Source organism: Oncorhynchus tshawytscha, linkage group LG13 (genome assembly GCF_018296145.1).
Source record: "Oncorhynchus tshawytscha isolate Ot180627B linkage group LG13, Otsh_v2.0, whole genome shotgun sequence".
NCBI classification, from domain to species: domain Eukaryota; kingdom Metazoa; phylum Chordata; class Actinopteri; order Salmoniformes; family Salmonidae; genus Oncorhynchus; species Oncorhynchus tshawytscha.
In genome coordinates this window covers 57236710-57254105 of record NC_056441.1, presented here as the reverse complement: position 1 = coordinate 57254105, position 17396 = coordinate 57236710, and the positions used below count along the sequence as shown (strand labels likewise).

The 17396-nt window shown below is 49.6% G+C and overlaps 1 protein-coding gene across 1 annotated transcript in view; it reads left to right on the top strand.

Moving 5' to 3' along the window:
- Positions 1-669: 669 nt before the first annotated feature.
- Positions 670-17396, top strand: part of LOC112265287 (sodium/calcium exchanger 2) — a 108111-nt gene continuing 91384 nt past the window's right edge. Inside the window, exon 1 of the mRNA XM_024442438.2 lies at positions 670-827. The gene's annotated coding sequence lies outside the window, so the exon portion shown is untranslated. The remainder of the gene's footprint in view (positions 828-17396) is intronic.

Genomic DNA, 17396 nt, shown 5'->3' with positions numbered 1-17396 from the left:
TCTTCCTACTTGCACATCTCTGTTTGTCTTTCTGTTTGTCTCTCTTTTTCTCTGGTCTCGCCACCACTCTGGCATTCTTACGTCTTTATATTTGTTTTTTCATGTTCCTGAAAGTGTCCGCTCTCAGCGACCCTAGTGAAGAGGCACTAGTCTACCATCCCATTCATTTGTATCTGATTCTCTCAACGTGACCTATTTGAAGTGGAGTAGAATTCCACAAATATCATGGGGAACCAAACCCAGCTGGGAAGTCTATTATTGAGCACCATCCACTGAAAATGTGCTTGGTCAGCAAACATCAGCAGGAACAAGGGAGTTAGTGAACAGTAACAACAACAAAAAAGTAAAGGACCCTTTTCTAGACTTTGAAAATACATATTTCCCCTTCCAGGCTATCACACACACTGACATGGTTCCATCAATATGATGGTAACCTTAGCTTTCCTCCCATCAAATACTGTCAGCTCAGGAACGGATAGTGTTCCACCTGCACATATTTTAGACAACATGAAATACGACTGTTATTAACAAAGAAAGTAGGTTAGCTTATAAATCATTTCTCGAGTGTATGACACATGGTCGTAACCCTGTGCCATGCGCGCTCCTGAACGTAACTCCCTCCCTTCCCTGAACGCGCACTTCCAATGTGATTGTGAGAGAGACTGACTGAGCGTGTGTAGCCTACTGGTTGTGAGTGTATGTCAGAGTGCGAATCGATCCGCGGCTACGACAGCAAAATTAACGGGAGCAGTTTTTCATGTTAACAACAGCAGTATTTGCATTACGACCACACCTGCATTGAGCGACGCAAAAAACTTGGATATAAGGTAAGAATGTGTTTAGAAAAGTGATCGGTTTTGAATGTTGAGGACATGTCAGATGTGTTTAAATAGACCAATTCCTTGCTTTTTACACTTTAACAATCTTCTTTCTGCTCTACACTGACTTGCTCGATGTTTGTTTGGGTTATGGGTATGGTTATGGATAAATATGTTACAATGTACCATGTGGGGTAGCTCTAATATTCGCATTTGATTTAATGATAATTGAAAATGCTAAGTAGTAATCAGAAGTATGATGTACAATCGAGCAAATTATGATGGAAAGATTGAGCATAACCGACATTTAAGTCTGCCACTATTTTCGTTTATTGTAAAAGGCTGTGTTGATAAAATGCACGCTCACATATATTATCAACAGAACTTACCATGTTGCATAATTTCCCTGAAGCGTTGCACTGCGTGATTGAAATACAAAAGATGTTGCAGAGATGGAAGCGTGCTTTAGGCTACTCATCACTGTGTGCACAGTGTGTAGAACCAATACCTTTATTTGTCCTCAGATAAAAGCTCCATTCAATTAATTTGAAGGCAAATGTCCTGCAATTGCATAGGCCTACTCAACAGTGCCCTTATAGCTTATTAGTTGACAAAGTGTTTCTTTATGATATAGCAAAAAGCTCAACATATAGACTAGCCTAATCATGATCTTCAGTTTAGAATGCAATTTGATTAATCAGCTGTGTTTGCTAGAGATGGAGAAAAAGAGTAACAACAATCAGCCCCCTGAGGACTGGAGTTGCCCACCCCTGGCCTAGCCGGTCAATTGGAAATAATAGAGACCTTTACAGTAGTTCGCCTGTGAGTTCACCTTGATCCATAATCGTGGGAAGTAGGGGTGCTGAAGGTGCTGCAGCACCTGATAAATTGAAATGAATAATTTAAAATAAATAAAACAACAATTCTACATCAATTAGAGTACTAGGCATTTTTTACTCCTGTATAAGTGGAGAAAAAATACTCTTCAACCCCCCTCATTGAAAGCACCCCAACCCAAAACATCATCCTGCAGCCATGTCTCCATCATCTATAGCCTAAAATCAAAGAGGCATTGCATAACAGGCTTTTCTAATAATTAACATATACTTGTATGCGGAATCAACAGCATCATCGTTAAGCAAGTGCAAGTCAAGGCTCAATTGGTCCCCCTTTAAAACTGGTCATCTATTCATTGTGCTTACATCATAGACATGGGAAGTGGGAATTCACCCAGCTCAGTGCAGACTGGGGTGGGGCAGGCTGGCGTAGGGCAGGCTGGTGAAGGGCAGGCTGGCGTAGGGCAGGCTGGTGAAGGGCAGGCTGGCGTAGGGCAGGCTGGTGAAGGGCAGGCTGGCGTAGGGCAGGCTGGCGAAGGGCAGGCTGGCGTAGGGCAGGCTGGCGTAGGGCAGGCTGGCGTAGGGCAGGCTGGCGTAGGGCAGGCTGGCGTAGGGCAGGGGCGTGGGGCAGGCTGGCGTGGGGCAGGCTGGCGTGGGGCAGGCTGGCGTGGGGCAGGCTGGCGTGGGGCAGGCTGGCGTGGGGCAGGCTGGCGTGGGGCAGGTTGGCGTGGGGCAGGCTGGCGAAAGGCAGGCTGGCGTGGGGCAGGCTGGTGTGGGGCAGGCTGGTGAAAGGCAGGCTGGCGTGGGGCAGGCTGGTGAAAGGCAGGCTGGCGTGGAGCAGGCTGGCGTGGAGCAGGCTGGCGAGGGGCAGGCTGGCGAGGGGCAGGCTGGCGTGGGGCAGGCTGGCGAGGGGCAGGCTGGCGTGGAGCAGGGTGGCGTGGAGCAGGCTGGCGAGGGGCAGGCTGGCGTGGGGCAGGCTGGCGTGGGGCAGGCTGGCGTGGGGCAGGCTGGCGTGGGGCAGGCTGGCGAGGGGCAGGCTGGCGTGGGGCAGGCTGGCAGGGGGAAGGTTGGTGAAAGGCAGGCTGGCGAGGGGCAGGCTGGCGAGGGGCAGGCTGGCGTGGGGCAGGCTGGCGTGGGGCAGGCTGGCTGGCGAGGGGCAGGCTGGCGAGGGGCAGGCTGGCGAGGGGCAGGCTGGCGTGGGGGGGCAGGCTGGCGAGGGGCAGGCTGGCGAGGGGCAGGCTGGCGTGGGGCAGGCAGGCTGGGGGGGCAGGCTGGCGAGGGGCAGGCTGGCGTGGGGCAGGCTGGCGAGAGGCAGGCTGGCGAGGGGCAGGCTGGCGAGGGGCAGGCTGGCGAGGGGCAGGCTGGCGTGGGGCAGGCTGGCGAGGGGCAGGCTGGCGAGGGGCAGGCTGGTGAAAGGCAGGCTGGCGAGGGGCAGGCTGGCGAGGGGCAGGCTGGTGAAGGGCAGGCAGTAGTGGGGCTTTCCTCGGTGTGGCATTTTTCTGCAGTTTGGATTTGATCCCTCCACTCCCCACCCCGGAAACGGATGGAGGATAACCAGTATTAATTGCTCCATGGATGGCAGTTTGTGCACGTTGACTACATGTAGGCTATATGTTTCATTCCTCCTTTTTTCATTACAGTTCGGTATCCCAAAATGTATTATTTTCTCTTCAATGTATCCAAGTGCTCATCTCACTGTTGGTCTATTGTGGGCTATTTTCATACAGGGGATAGGCTATTGTTTGCACATTTGTACAGACTGCAGACTAGACTGTTAGGCAGGCTGGCGTGGGGCAGGCTGGTGAAAGGCAGGCTGGCGTGGAGCAGGCTGGCGTGGAGCAGGCTGGCGAGGGGCAGACTGGCGAGGGGCAGGCTGGCGAGGGGCAGGCTGGCGTGGGCCAGGCTGGCGAGGGGCAGGCTGGCATGGGGGGCAGGCTGGCGAGGGGCAGGCTGGCGAGGGGCAGGCTGGCGAGGGGCAGGCTGGCGAGGGGCAGGCTGGCGTGGGGCAGGCTGGCGAGGGGCAGGCTGGCGTGGGGCAGGCTGGCGTGGAGCAGGCTGGCGTGGGGCAGGCTGGCGAGGGGCAGGCTGGCGAGGGGCAGGCTGGCGTGGGGCAGGCTGGCGAGGGGCAGGCTGGCGAGGGGCAGGCTGGCGTGGGGCAGGCTGGCGAGGGGCAGGCTGGCGAGGGGCAGGCTGGCGTGGGGCAGGCTGGGGAGGGGCAGGCTGGCGAGGGGCAGGCTGGCGAGGGGCACGCTGGTGAAAGGCAGGCTGGCGAGGGGCAGGCTGGCGAGGGGCAGGCTGGTGAAGGGCAGGCAGTAGTGGGGCTTTCCTCGGTGTGGCATTTTTCTGCAGTTTGGATTTGATCCCTCCATTCCCCACCCCGGAAACGGATGGAGGATAACCAGTATTAATTGCTCCACGGATGGCAGTTTGTGCACGTTGACTACATGTAGGCTATATGTTTCATTCCTCCTTTTTTCATTACAGTTCGGTATCCCAAAATTTATTATTTTCTCTTCAATGTATCCAAGTGCTCATCTCACTGTTGGTCTATTGTGGGCTATTTTCATACAGGGGATAGGCTATTGTTTGCACATTTGTACAGACTGCAGACTAGACTGTTAGACAGATTTCAATTGTGTTTCCTCTATCTCAGAGGTTAGAGTGTGGCGGTTTCAGGCTGCAAATCCACCGCACACCTCTCTCTGTTGGAGATTCTAATTCCCCAGAAAACATCTCATTCAGTTAGGAAATACAGTCCCGATTGCTCCCTGAGGGGGGAACAGGCTGTTCAATCTGTCTAATGCCACCCAAAGAGCAATTGTCACCGTTTGTTAATTACACAAATTAGGTCCTTGATTGTTTTGAAGCTAAATTTGCGCTTGGCCTTTGGAGTTGTGGAGTCGAGAGTTTTAGTGCGAGGGTGGAGGCTAACATGGTGTTGATGCAGACCCCTGCATGATAGGGTGTGGGTGGGGGGAGACGGGACACATTGTGTAGTGTGCAGTGCAGTCCGTGCAGTGTGAGGCTGAGCAGTGAGACGTGAGTGGGGTGTTCCAGAACAGAGGGAGAGCAGGAGCTGCTGCAGTGCTTGGACAATGGGGGGGCGGTCTGAGGATGAGTGAGGGAGCTCCCTTCTCCAGCACTATCACTCCCACGCTGCAGTTTGGGTGGGGGTGTATGTGTGCATGTCCTGTATGTGCTCCTATGCTGTGTGTATGTTGGCCTTACTGTATGTAGTACAGTCTATGAATGCACAGTGTGTGTGTCTGTCCAGTGCACTGCATGTCTCTGCTGTTCCTCATACCCAGCTGGGGTGCTGAGGAGCGTGTCGCCTGGTCCGTCTGTTGGGTGGGTCTCAGTGTGTATGTGATTCCCCTCATCATGGAACTTCGATCAAATAATGAATAATCTGCCGTAAAAGCAAACAGAAATGAGCTTTCCCGTTGTGAGCAGAAGCCTCGCCCTCTCACCATTTCATTGTCCCTTTTTCTACCCCGCTCCCTCGATCAGGCTGGGAATTTACACAGTAACCTTATCCTTCCTCTCTGACATGGCTTCCATTAATATTTATGAAGATTATAATGTGAAATGTGTGTTTCTTCAGGGTTGAGGGCATTTGCCCTGCTCTCCTCTACGTCCCAAATGGTGCCCTATTCCCTGCATACGGTACTACTTTTGACCAGGACCTACATAAAGGGAATAGGGTGCCATCTGGAAGGTAGCCTCTCTTGTTCTGCCCTGGCTGCCGAGTCACTGGGCTGATCTTCTCATTGGACCCCTTGGCTGAAAATGACTCTGGGGTGTTACTGTACAGATCCAGAATCAGGGATTCCCTCTCTGGGTAGGGTATGTTGCCTTGTACACTTTTGTTTTGACCCTCTCTTTCAGAGGATGTGATGGACAGTGTCATTTGCTTTCTGTTGATCCTTTTGGGTTTTGTGTGCCAGGTGGTTCTGACCCAGTTCTTGGTGACAGGTGTTTATCATAGTCTTTGTGTCCACTGTATCAATGCTGTACCTATGGGATGGGAGGAACTTGCTATTGGAGGGATCCATGGTCCTGGTTTTGACTCCATCGTGACCCTAACATCCTTCCTCCTAACAGATACATGTAGAATATCTCACATGGGAAACACAAGTCCCGCTGTGATGGCTCGTCATACACACGGGAACACAGTGGCCAAGGAGTCGGGACACACGCTAAGTTCCCAACTGCTCTCGCCCACACACTCTCCTAATGGCTGATATCCAGGCGCTGTGGTACCAGCTGTCCTGCTATTGGTCGGGTTCTGCTGTCGTTGAGGCAGGGTCTCCGGTCTCTGCTGTGCATATTGTGAACACTCTCCACAGTCACATCTCTGTCTGTCTCTGTCTGTCTGTCTGTCTCTGTCTGTCTGTCAGACAGACAGACAGACAGACTTGTGTCAGACAGACAGAGACAGACAGACAGACTGATTGTCTGTGTCAGACAGACAGACTGACTGTCTGTGTTAGACAGACTGATTGTCTGTGTCAGACAGACAGACTGACTGTCTGTGTCAGACAGACTGATTGTCTGTGTCAGACAGACAGACTGATTGTCTGTGTCAGACAGACAGACTGACTGTCTGTGTCAGACAGACAGACTGACTGTCTGTGTCAGACAGACAGACTGACTGTCTGTGTCAGACAGACAGACTGACTGTCTGTGTCAGACAGACAGACTGACTGTCTGTGTCAGACAGACAGACTGACTGTCTGTGTCAGACAGACAGACTGACTGTCTGTGTCAGACAGACAGACTGACTGTCTGTGTCAGACAGACTGATTGTCTGTGTCAGACAGACAGACTGACTGTCTGTGTCAGACAGACTGATTGTCTGTGTCAGACAGACAGACTGATTGTCTGTGTCAGACAGACAGACTGATTGTCTGTGTCAGACAGACAGACTGACTGTCTGTGTCAGACAGACAGACTGACTGTCTGTGTCAGACAGACAGACTGACTGTCTGTGTCAGACAGACTGATTGTCTGTGTCAGACAGACAGACTGACTGTCTGTGTCAGACAGACTGATTGTCTGTGTCAGACAGACAGACTGACTGTCTGTGTCAGACAGACAGACTGACTGTCTGTGTCAGACAGACAGACTGACTGTCTGTGTCAGACAGACAGACTGACTGTCTGTGTCAGACTGACTGACTGTCTGTGTCAGACTGACTGACTGTCTGTGTCAGACTGACTGACTGTCTGTGTCAGACAGACAGACTGACTGTCTGTGTCAGACAGACAGACTGACTGTCTGTGTCAGACAGACTGATTGTCTGTGTCAGACAGACAGACTGACTGTCTGTGTCAGACAGACTGATTGTCTGTGTCAGACAGACAGACTGATTGTCTGTGTCAGACAGACAGACTGACTGTCTGTGTCAGACAGACAGACTGACTGTCTGTGTCAGACAGACAGACTGACTGTCTGTGTCAGACAGACAGACTGACTGTCTGTGTCAGACAGACAGACTGACTGTCTGTGTCAGACAGACAGACTGACTGTCTGTGTCAGACAGACAGACTGACTGTCTGTGTCAGACAGACAGACTGTCTGTCTGTGTCAGACAGACAGACTGACTGTCTGTGTCAGACAGACAGACTGACTGTCTGTGTCAGACAGACAGACTGACTGTCTGTGTCAGACAGACAGACTGACTGTCTGTGTCAGACAGACAGACTGACTGTCTGTGTCAGACAGACAGACTGACTGTCTGTGTCAGACAGACAGACTGACTGTCTGTGTCAGACAGACAGACTGACTGTCTGTGTCAGACTGACTGACTGTCTGTGTCAGACTGACTGACTGACTGACTGTCTGTGTCAGACTGACTGACTGTCTGTGTCAGACAGGCAGACTGACTGACTGACTGTCTGTGTCAGACAGGCAGACTGACTGACTGACTGTCTGTGTCAGACAGGCAGACTGACTGACTGACTGTCTGTGTCAGACAGGCAGACTGACTGACGGACTGTCTGTGTCAGACTGGCAGACTGACTGACTGTCTGTGTCAGACTGACTGACTGTCTGTGTTAGACTGACTGACTGTCTGTGTCAGACTGACTGACTGTCTGTGTCAGACTGACTGTCTGTGTCAGACAGACAGACAGACTGACTGACTGTCTGTGTCAGACAGACAGACAGACTGACTGACTGTCTGTGTCAGACAGACAGACTGACTGACGGACTGTCTGTGTCAGACAGGCAGACTGACTGACGGACTGTCTGTGTCAGACAGGCAGACTGACTGACGGACTGTCTGTGTCAGACAGGCAGACTGACTGGCTGACTGTCTGTGTCAGACAGGCAGACTGACTGACTGACTGTCTGTGTCAGACAGGCAGACTGACTGACTGACTGTCTGTGTCAGACAGGCAGACTGACTGACTGACTGTCTGTGTCAGACAGGCAGACTGACTGACTGTCTGTGTCAGACTGACTGACTGTCTGTGTCAGACAGACAGACTGACTGACGGACTGTCTGTGTCAGACAGACAGACTGACTGACGGACTGTCTGTGTCAGACAGGCAGACTGACTGACGGACTGTCTGTGTCAGACAGGCAGACTGACTGACTGACTGTCTGTGTCAGACAGGCAGACTGACTGACTGACTGTCTGTGTCAGACAGGCAGACTGACTGACTGACTGTCTGTGTCAGACAGGCAGACTGACTGACTGACTGTCTGTGTCAGACAGGCAGACTGACTGACTGACTGTCTGTGTCAGACAGGCAGATTGACTGACTGTCTGTGTCAGACTGACTGACTGTCTGTGTCAGACTGACTGACTGTCTGTGTCAGACTGACTGTCTGTGTCAGACAGACTGTCTGTGTCAGACTGACTGTCTGTGTCAGACAGACTGACTGTCTGTGTCAGACAGACTGACTGTCTGTGTCAGACTGACTGTCTGTCTGTGTCAGACAGACTGACTGTCAGTGTCAGACAGACAGACTGTCAGTGTCAGACAGACAGACTGTCTGTGTCAGACAGACTGACGGTCTGTGTCAGACAGACTGACTGTCTGTGTCAGACTGACTGACTGTCTGTGTCAGACTGACTGACTGTCTGTGTCAGACTGACTGACTGTCTGTCTGTGTCTGACTGACTGACTGACTGTCTGTGTCTGACTGACTGACTGACTGACTGTCTGTGTCTGACTGACTGACTGTCTGTGTCTGACTGACTGACTGACTGTCTGTGTCTGACTGACTGACTGACTGTCTGTGTCTGACTGACTGACTGTCTGTGTCTGACTGACTGACTGTCTGTGTCTGACTGACTGACTGTCTGTGTCAGACTGACTGACTGTCTGTGTCAGACTGACTGACTGTCTGTGTCAGACTGACTGACTGTCTGTGTCAGACTGACTGACTGTCTGTGTCAGACTGACTGACTGTCTGTGTCTGACTGACTGACTGACTGTCTGTGTCTGACTGACTGACTGACTGTCTGTGTCTGACTGACTGACTGTCTGTGTCTGACTGACTGACTGTCTGTGTCAGACTGACTGACAGACTGACGGTCTGTGTCAGACAGACTGACTGTCTGTGTCAGACTGACTGACTGTCTGTGTCAGACTGACTGACTGTCTGTGTCAGACTGACTGACTGTCTGTCTGTGTCTGACTGACTGACTGACTGTCTGTGTCTGACTGACTGACTGACTGACTGTGTCTGACTGACTGACTGACTGTCTGTGTCTGACTGACTGACTGTCTGTGTCTGACTGACTGACTGTCTGTGTCTGACTGACTGACTGTCTGTGTCAGACTGACTGACTGTCTGTGTCAGACTGACTGACTGTCTGTGTCAGACTGACTGACTGTCTGTGTCAGACTGACTGACTGTCTGTGTCAGACTGACTGACTGTCTGTGTCAGACTGACTGACTGTCTGTGTCTGACTGACTGACTGACTGTCTGTGTCTGACTGACTGACTGACTGTCTGTGTCTGACTGACTGACTGTCTGTGTCTGACTGACTGACTGTCTGTGTCAGACTGACTGACTGACTGACTGTCTGTGTCTGACTGACTGACTGTCTGTGTCTGACTGACTGACTGTCTGTGTCTGACTGACTGACTGTCTGTGTCTGACTGACTGACTGTCTGTGTCAGACTGACTGACTGTCTGTGTCAGACTGACTGACTGTCTGTGTCAGACTGACTGACTGTCTGTGTCAGACTGACTGACTGACTGTCTGTGTCTGACTGACTGACTGTCTGTGTCTGACTGACTGACTGACTGTCTGTGTCTGACTGACTGACTGTCTGTGTCTGACTGACTGACTGTCTGTGTCAGACTGACTGACTGTCTGTGTCAGACTGACTGACTGACTGACTGTCTGTGTCTGACTGACTGACTGTCTGTGTCTGACTGACTGACTGTCTGTGTCAGACTGACTGACTGTCTGTGTCAGACTGACTGACTGTCTGTGTCAGACTGACTGACTGTCTGTGTCAGACTGACTGACTGTCTGTGTCAGACTGACTGACTGTCTGTGACTGACTGACTGTCTGTCTGTGTCAGACTGACTGACTGTCTGTGTCAGACTGACTGACTGTCTGTGTCAGACTGACTGACTGTCTGTGTCAGACTGACTGACTGTCTGTGTCAGACTGACTGACTGTCTGTGTCAGACTGACTGACTGACTGACGGACTGTCTGTGTCAGACTGACTGACTGACTGACGGACTGTCTGTGTCAGACAGGCAGACTGACTGACGGACTGTCTGTGTCAGACAGGCAGACTGACTGACGGACTGACTGTCTGTGTCAGACAGGCAGACTGACTGACGGACTGACTGTCTGTGTCAGACAGGCAGACTGACTGACGGACTGACTGTCTGTGTCAGACAGGCAGACTGACTGACGGACTGACTGTCTGTGTCAGACAGGCAGACTGACTGACGGACTGACTGTCTGTGTCAGACAGGCAGACTGACTGACGGACTGACTGTCTGTGTCAGACAGGCAGACTGAGTGACGGACTGACTGTCTGTGTCAGACTGACTGTCTGTGTCAGACAGACAGACAGACTGACTGACTGTCTGTCGCGCCATCAGATCTTTATCAATCTGTCCTGTGTAATAAGATTCAGGGCTGCTGAAGCACCAACCTACTCCGTTCCAATCCACACAATGACCCTTGAATTGGCAGAGGCAAAACACAAACAGGCTGCTGTGTGTTGGGTGGTAAAGAACACAGCTTCGTGTTCTAGATGCAGCTGAATTTACTCTCCCATCAGCCGCTGAGAGATTTTCCGCATGTGGCTTTTTGATTCTCAACTTAACTTTTTCGGATATAAGAAGCTGATCTCATGCATTGAGATTTCACGTTGCGTGTTTCTTTAAGTCTTAGCACTCTTGTGTGAAGTCTCGGTCTAATTCGAGGAGTTGTTACGTAACATGTTGATTTACATCTAACCAGCTTTCATGGGCTTTCATGCAAATTGCGTTTGCATATGTCAGAGCTGTTTGCTTATCCGTCAGCCTGCAGCCAGCCCTTGGGATCCCTTCTGTGTGGATGATAGGGAATGAATCCCCTGCCTGTGTGCGTTGGCTGTGTTAGCGTTTGTTTTTGAGAGATGCCATCAGTGGACAGTTGGTCAGCCCAGGGTTAGGCAGGGTGGTGCAGCTCTCACTGATACTGTTGGTCAGCCCAGGGTTAGGCAGGGTGGTGCAGCTCTCACTGATACTGTTGGTCACCCCAGGGTTAGGCAGGGTGGTGCAGCTCTCACTGTTGGTCAGCCCAGGGTTAGGCAGGGTGGTGCAGCTCTCACTGTTACTGTTGGTCAGCCCCAGGGTTAGGCAGGGTGGTGCAGCTCTCACTGTTACTGTTGTCAGCCCAGGGTTAGGCAGGTTGGTGCAGCTCTCACTGTTGGTCAGCCCAGGGTTAGGCAGGGTGGTGCAGCTCACTGTTACTGTTGGTCAGCCCAGGGTTAGGCAGGGTGGTGCAGCTCTCACTGATCCTGTTGGTCAGCCCAGGGTTAGGCAGGGTGGTGCAGCTCTTACTGTTACTGTTGGTCAGCACACGGTTAGGCAGGTGGTGCAGCTCTCACTGATACTGTTGGTCAGTTGGCACAAAGTCACAGGGGCTATTATTCAGCACCTCGGCCGATATGTACACACACACACACACACACACACACACACACACACACACACACACACACACACACACACACACAGGGTGCTCTCTTTTTCTAAACGTGAGCGAGTGTTTTGTTTTCTCTCACCACGTAGCCTGTAGCTTTGTGTCGGTATAGGCTGCTATCTCTCTGCCTAGGTGGTTTTCCTGTTTAACACTTTGTTGCTCTGGCAGTTGGCTCTGTCATCCAGTTAGCTACCCAGTGAGAACCTACCCAGTGATGGAGAAAGGATGAATGAGTGCAGAGTTAGTTGAGGGAAAGAGAGATGGGGGGGGGGAGAGCAGGAGTGGCCTTCACTCCAGCCGTATTTCAGCTCTATTAAAAGAAGCCATAATCCTCTCTGGTCCTCTCACAGACCTCAGAGGAACAGGCTTGGTCAGTGGTCAGCACGTAACACCAGACACCTCCGCCCCCACTCTCACTGCTCCTGACATTTTAGGTGGTGAGGATGTCCTGAGCATCTGTTCCATACAGCTACAGCACCTGTTCCGTACAGCTACAGCACCTGTTCCGTACAGCTACAGCACCTATTCCGTACAGCTACAGCACCTATTCCGTACAGCTACAGCACCTATTCCGTACAGCTACAGTACCTGTTCCGTACAGCTACAGCACCTGTTCCGTACAGCTACAGCACCTGTTCCGTACAGCTACAGCACCTATTCCGTACAGCTACAGCACCTATTCCGTACAGCTACAGTACCTGGCTAAGCAGTGTGTCTGTCAGCTCAGTAGACTTCCATCACAGTGAGTCTCATGGAACACAGAGGTTAGACCCCTCTGGCAGGTTGAGTCCTGACAACCATGGTTCTCACTGAGGCATACTGTCTGCTGGAGGAGAGACAGAGAGCATGTCCTGTCAGCCTGTCTTCCTGAAAATTCATTTTCTAGGAGAGGTAACAGGAGCGTAGGCACACAGGTGGAGGTGGTCGTGACTCTCCAGGGGGAGGGATCAGCAGCACTGTTTCTCTGTTGTTTTCACTTTGTCTGTTGCTCAAGCACAGCTCTCACCCTCCAGGTATATCGTATGAAATGCAATGATCGTTAGGAACAACAAGGGAAGAGAACCGTGTGCGTGTGTGTGTGCCTGTGCGGATGCGTGTGCGTGAGATAATGAAAACGGCATGTGGTGTTGTCTGTATCAGTGTGTTTGTGCAATCTCTCAAACCCAGTCTTTTCCCGATTTTCTCATTCTCTCTTTCTCTCTTGTTCATCCAATCCTCCCTTGCTGTCACGCTGAGATCTCTGGGCTTAGTGTGGGAGTGGTGCAGCCTGACACAGAGTGACATACACCCCCCCCCCCCCAGACACACACACTCAAACTCTCCCAGTCACACACACACACAGGGTGGGTTCGGCAGCTGAGTGCCTCGGAGCAGTAGAACAAGAGGACGTGGTGACAGGAGGAGAGGCGAGCAAAAGCATCAAATAGAGAGGAACGCAGTAGGGGACATTATAATGGTATAACTAAGAAGTAATTTTCTACTTGGTTAGCTAGACTATATTTGTATAAATGTAGGGTTTCCATGTTAAGTGCTGAGCTGTGAAAAAGTACAGTACACCGAGGCCGTGATCATTAACATTCACAATGAGTCCCCATTTAGACCTTACGAATAACCTCCAATAAGTGCAATTGCATGTTTTAATGATTTTTTTTACACCTTTATTTTACTAGGCAAGTCAGTTAAGAACACATTCTTATTTTCAGTGACGGCCTAGGAACAGGGGGTTAACTGCCTTGTTCAGGGGCAGAATGACAGATTTTTACCTTGTCAGCTCGGGGATTCAATCTTGCAACAGTTAATCTTACAGTTAACTAGTCCAACTCTCTAACCACCTGATTACATTGCACTCCACGAGGAGACGTTACGCGAATGCAGTAAGAAGCCAAGGTAAGTTGCTAGCTAGCATTAAACTTATCTTATAAAAAACAATAAATCAATCAATCATAATCACTAGTTAGCTATACATGGTTGATGATATTACTAGTTTATCTAGCGTGTACTGCGTTGTATATAATCGATGCGGTGCGTATTCGCGAAAGACTATCTTGCTCCAATATGTACCTAACCATAAACATCAATGCCTTTCTTAAAATCAATACACAAGTATATATTTTTAAACCTGCATATTTAGTTAATATTGCCTGCTAACCTGGCTCGTTGCGAAATCTGAAGACTAACGGGGGATGATTTAACAAAAGCGCATTTGCGAAAAAAGCACAATCGTTGCACGACTGTACCTAACCATAAACATCAATGCCTTTCTTAAAATCAATACACAGAAGTATATATTTTTAAACCTACATATTTTGTTAAAATAAATCCAGGTTAGCAGGTAATATTAACCAGGTGAAATTGTGTCACTTCTCTTGCGTTCATTGCACGTAGAATCAGGGTATATGCAAAAGTTTGGCCCGCCTAATTTGCCAGAATTTTACGTAATTATGACATAACATTGAAGGTTGTGCAATGTAACAGGAATATTTAGACTTATGGATGCCACCCGTTAGATAAAATACGGAACGGTTCCGTATTTCACTGAAAGAATAAACGTCTTGTTTTCGAGATGATAGTTTCCGGATTTGACCATATTAATGACCTAAGGCTTGTATTTCTGTGTGTTATTATGTTATAATTAAGTCTATGATTTGATAGAGCAGTCTGACTGAGCGATGGTAGGCATCAGCAGGCTCGTAAGCATTCATTCAAACAGCACTTTCGTGCGTTTTGCCAGCAGCTTGTCGCTGTGTTTCAAGCATTGAGCTGTTTATGACTTCAAGCCTATCAGCCTAATGTCTGGTGTAACTGATGTGAAATGGCAAGCTAGTTAGCGGGGTGCGCACTAATAGCGTTTCAAACGTCACTCGCTCTGAGACTTGGAGTGGTTGTTCCCCTTGCTCTGCAAGGGCCGCAGCTTTTGTGGAGCGATGGGTAACGCTGCTTTGAGGGTGGCTGTTGTCGATGTGTTCCTGGTTCGAGCCCAGGTAGGGGCGAGGAGAGGGAAGGAAGCTATACTGTTACACTGGCAATACTAAAGTGCCTATAAGAACATCCAATAGTCAAAGGTATATGAAATACAAATCGTATAGAGAGAAATTGTCCTATAATTCCTATAATAACTCAAATCAAATCAAATTTATTTATATAGCCCTTCGTACATCAGCTGATATCTCAAAGTGCTGAACAGAAACCCAGCCTAAAACCCCAAACAGCAAGCAATGCAGGTGTAGAAGCACGGTGGCTAGGAAAAACTCCCTAGAAAGGCCAAAACCTAGGAAGAAACCTAGAGAGGAACCAGGCTATGTGGGGTGGCCAGTCCTCTTCTGGCTGTGCCGGCTGGAGATTATAACAGAACATGGCCAAGATGTTCAAATGTTCATAAATGACCAGCATGGTCGAATAATAATAAGGCAGAACAGTTGAAACTGGAGCAGCAGCACAGTCAGGTGGAAGTTGAAACTGAGCAGCAGCATGGCCAGGTGGACTGGGGACAGCAAGGAGTCATCATGTCAGGTAGTCCTGGGGCATGGTCCTAGGGCTCAGGTCAGTTGAAACTGGAACAGCAGCATGGCCAGGTGGACTGGGGACAGCAAGGAGTCATCATGTCAGGTAGTCCTGGAGCTCAGGTCCTAGGGCTCAGGTCCTCCGAGAGAGAGAAAGAAAGAGAGAAGGAGAGAATTAGAGAACGCACACTTAGATTCACACAGGACACCGAATAGGACAGGAGAAGTACTCAGATATAACAAACTGACCCCAGCCCCCGACACATGAACTACTGCAGCATAAATACTGGAGGCTGAGACAGGAGGGGTCAGGAGACACTGTGGCCCCATCCGAGGTCACCCCGGACAGGGCCAAACAGGAAGGATATAACCCCACCCACTTTGCCAAAGCACAGCCCCCACACCACTAGAGGGATATCTTCAACCACCAACTTACCATCCTGAGACAAGGCTGAGTATAGCCCACAAAGATCTCCGCCACGGCACAACCCAAGGGGGGCGCCAACCCAGACAGGATGACCACAACAGTGAATCAACCCACTCAGGTGACGCACCCCTCCAGGGACGGCATGAGAGAGCCCCAGTAAGCCAGTGACCCAGCCCCTGTAATAGGGTTAGAGGCAGAGAATCCCAGTGGAAAGAGGGGAACCGGCCAGGCAGAGACAGCAAGGGCGGTTCGTTGCTCCAGAGCCTTTCCGTTCACCTTCCCACTCCTGGGCCAGACTACACTCAATCATATGACCCACTGAAGAGATGAGTCTTCAGTAAAGACTTAAAGTTTGAGACCGAGTTTGCGTCTCTGACATGGGTAGGCAGACCGTTCCATAAAAATGGAGCTCTATAGGAGAAAGCCCTGCCTCCAGCTGTTTGCTTAGAAATTCTAGGGACAATTAGGAGGCCTGCGTCTTGTGACCGTAGCGTACGTGTAGGTATGTACGGCAGGACCAAATCAGAGAGATAGGTAGGAGCAAGCCCATGTAATGCTTTGTAGGTTAGCAGTAAAACCTTGAAATCAGCCCTTGCTTTGACAGGAAGCCAGTGTAGAGAGGCTAGCACTGGAGTAATATGATCAAATTTTTTGGTTCTAGTCAGGATTCTAGCAGCCGTATTTAGCACTAACTGAAGTTTATTTAGTGCTTTATCCGGGTAGCCAGAAAGTAGAGCATTGCAGTAGTCTAACCTAGAAGTGACAAAAGCATGGATTAATTTTTCTGCATCATTTTTGGACAGAAAGTTTCTGATTTTTGCAATGTTACGTAGATGGAAAAAAGATGTCCTTGAAATGGTCTTGATATGTTCTTCAAAACAGAGATCAGGGTCCAGAGTAACGCCGAGGTCCTTCACAGTTTTATTTGAGACGACTGTACAACCATTAAGATTAATTGTCAGATTCAACAGAAGATCTCTTTGTTTCTTGGGACCTAGAACAAGCATCTCTGTTAAGTTTAATAGTATAAAGTTTGCAGCCATCCACTTCCTTATGTCTGAAACACATGCTTCTAGCGAGGGCAATTTTGGGGCTTCACCATGTTTCATTGAAATGTACAGCTGTGTGTCATCCGCATAGCAGTGAAAGTTTACATTATGTTTTCGAATAACATCCCCAAGAGGTAAAATATATAGTGAGAACAATAGTGGTCCTAAAACGGAACCTTGAGGAACACCGAAATTTACAGTTGATTTGTCAGAGGACAAACCATTCACAGAGACAAACTGATATCTTTCCGACAGATAAGATCTAAACCAGGCCAGAACATGTCCGTGTAGACCAATTTGGGTTTCCAATCTCTCCAAAAGAATGTGGTGATCGAACTACAACCTAAAACTTCTTACCTGGGAATATTGAAGACTTCTGTTAAAAGGAACCACCAGCTTACATATGTTCTCATGTTCTGGACAAGGAAATTAAACGTTAGCTTTTTTACATGGCACATATTGCACTTTTACTTTCTTCTCCAACACTTTGTTTTTGCATGATTTAAACCAAATTGAACATGTTTCATTTTATTTGAGGCTAAATTGATTTAATTGATGTATTATATTCAGTTAAAATAAGTGTTC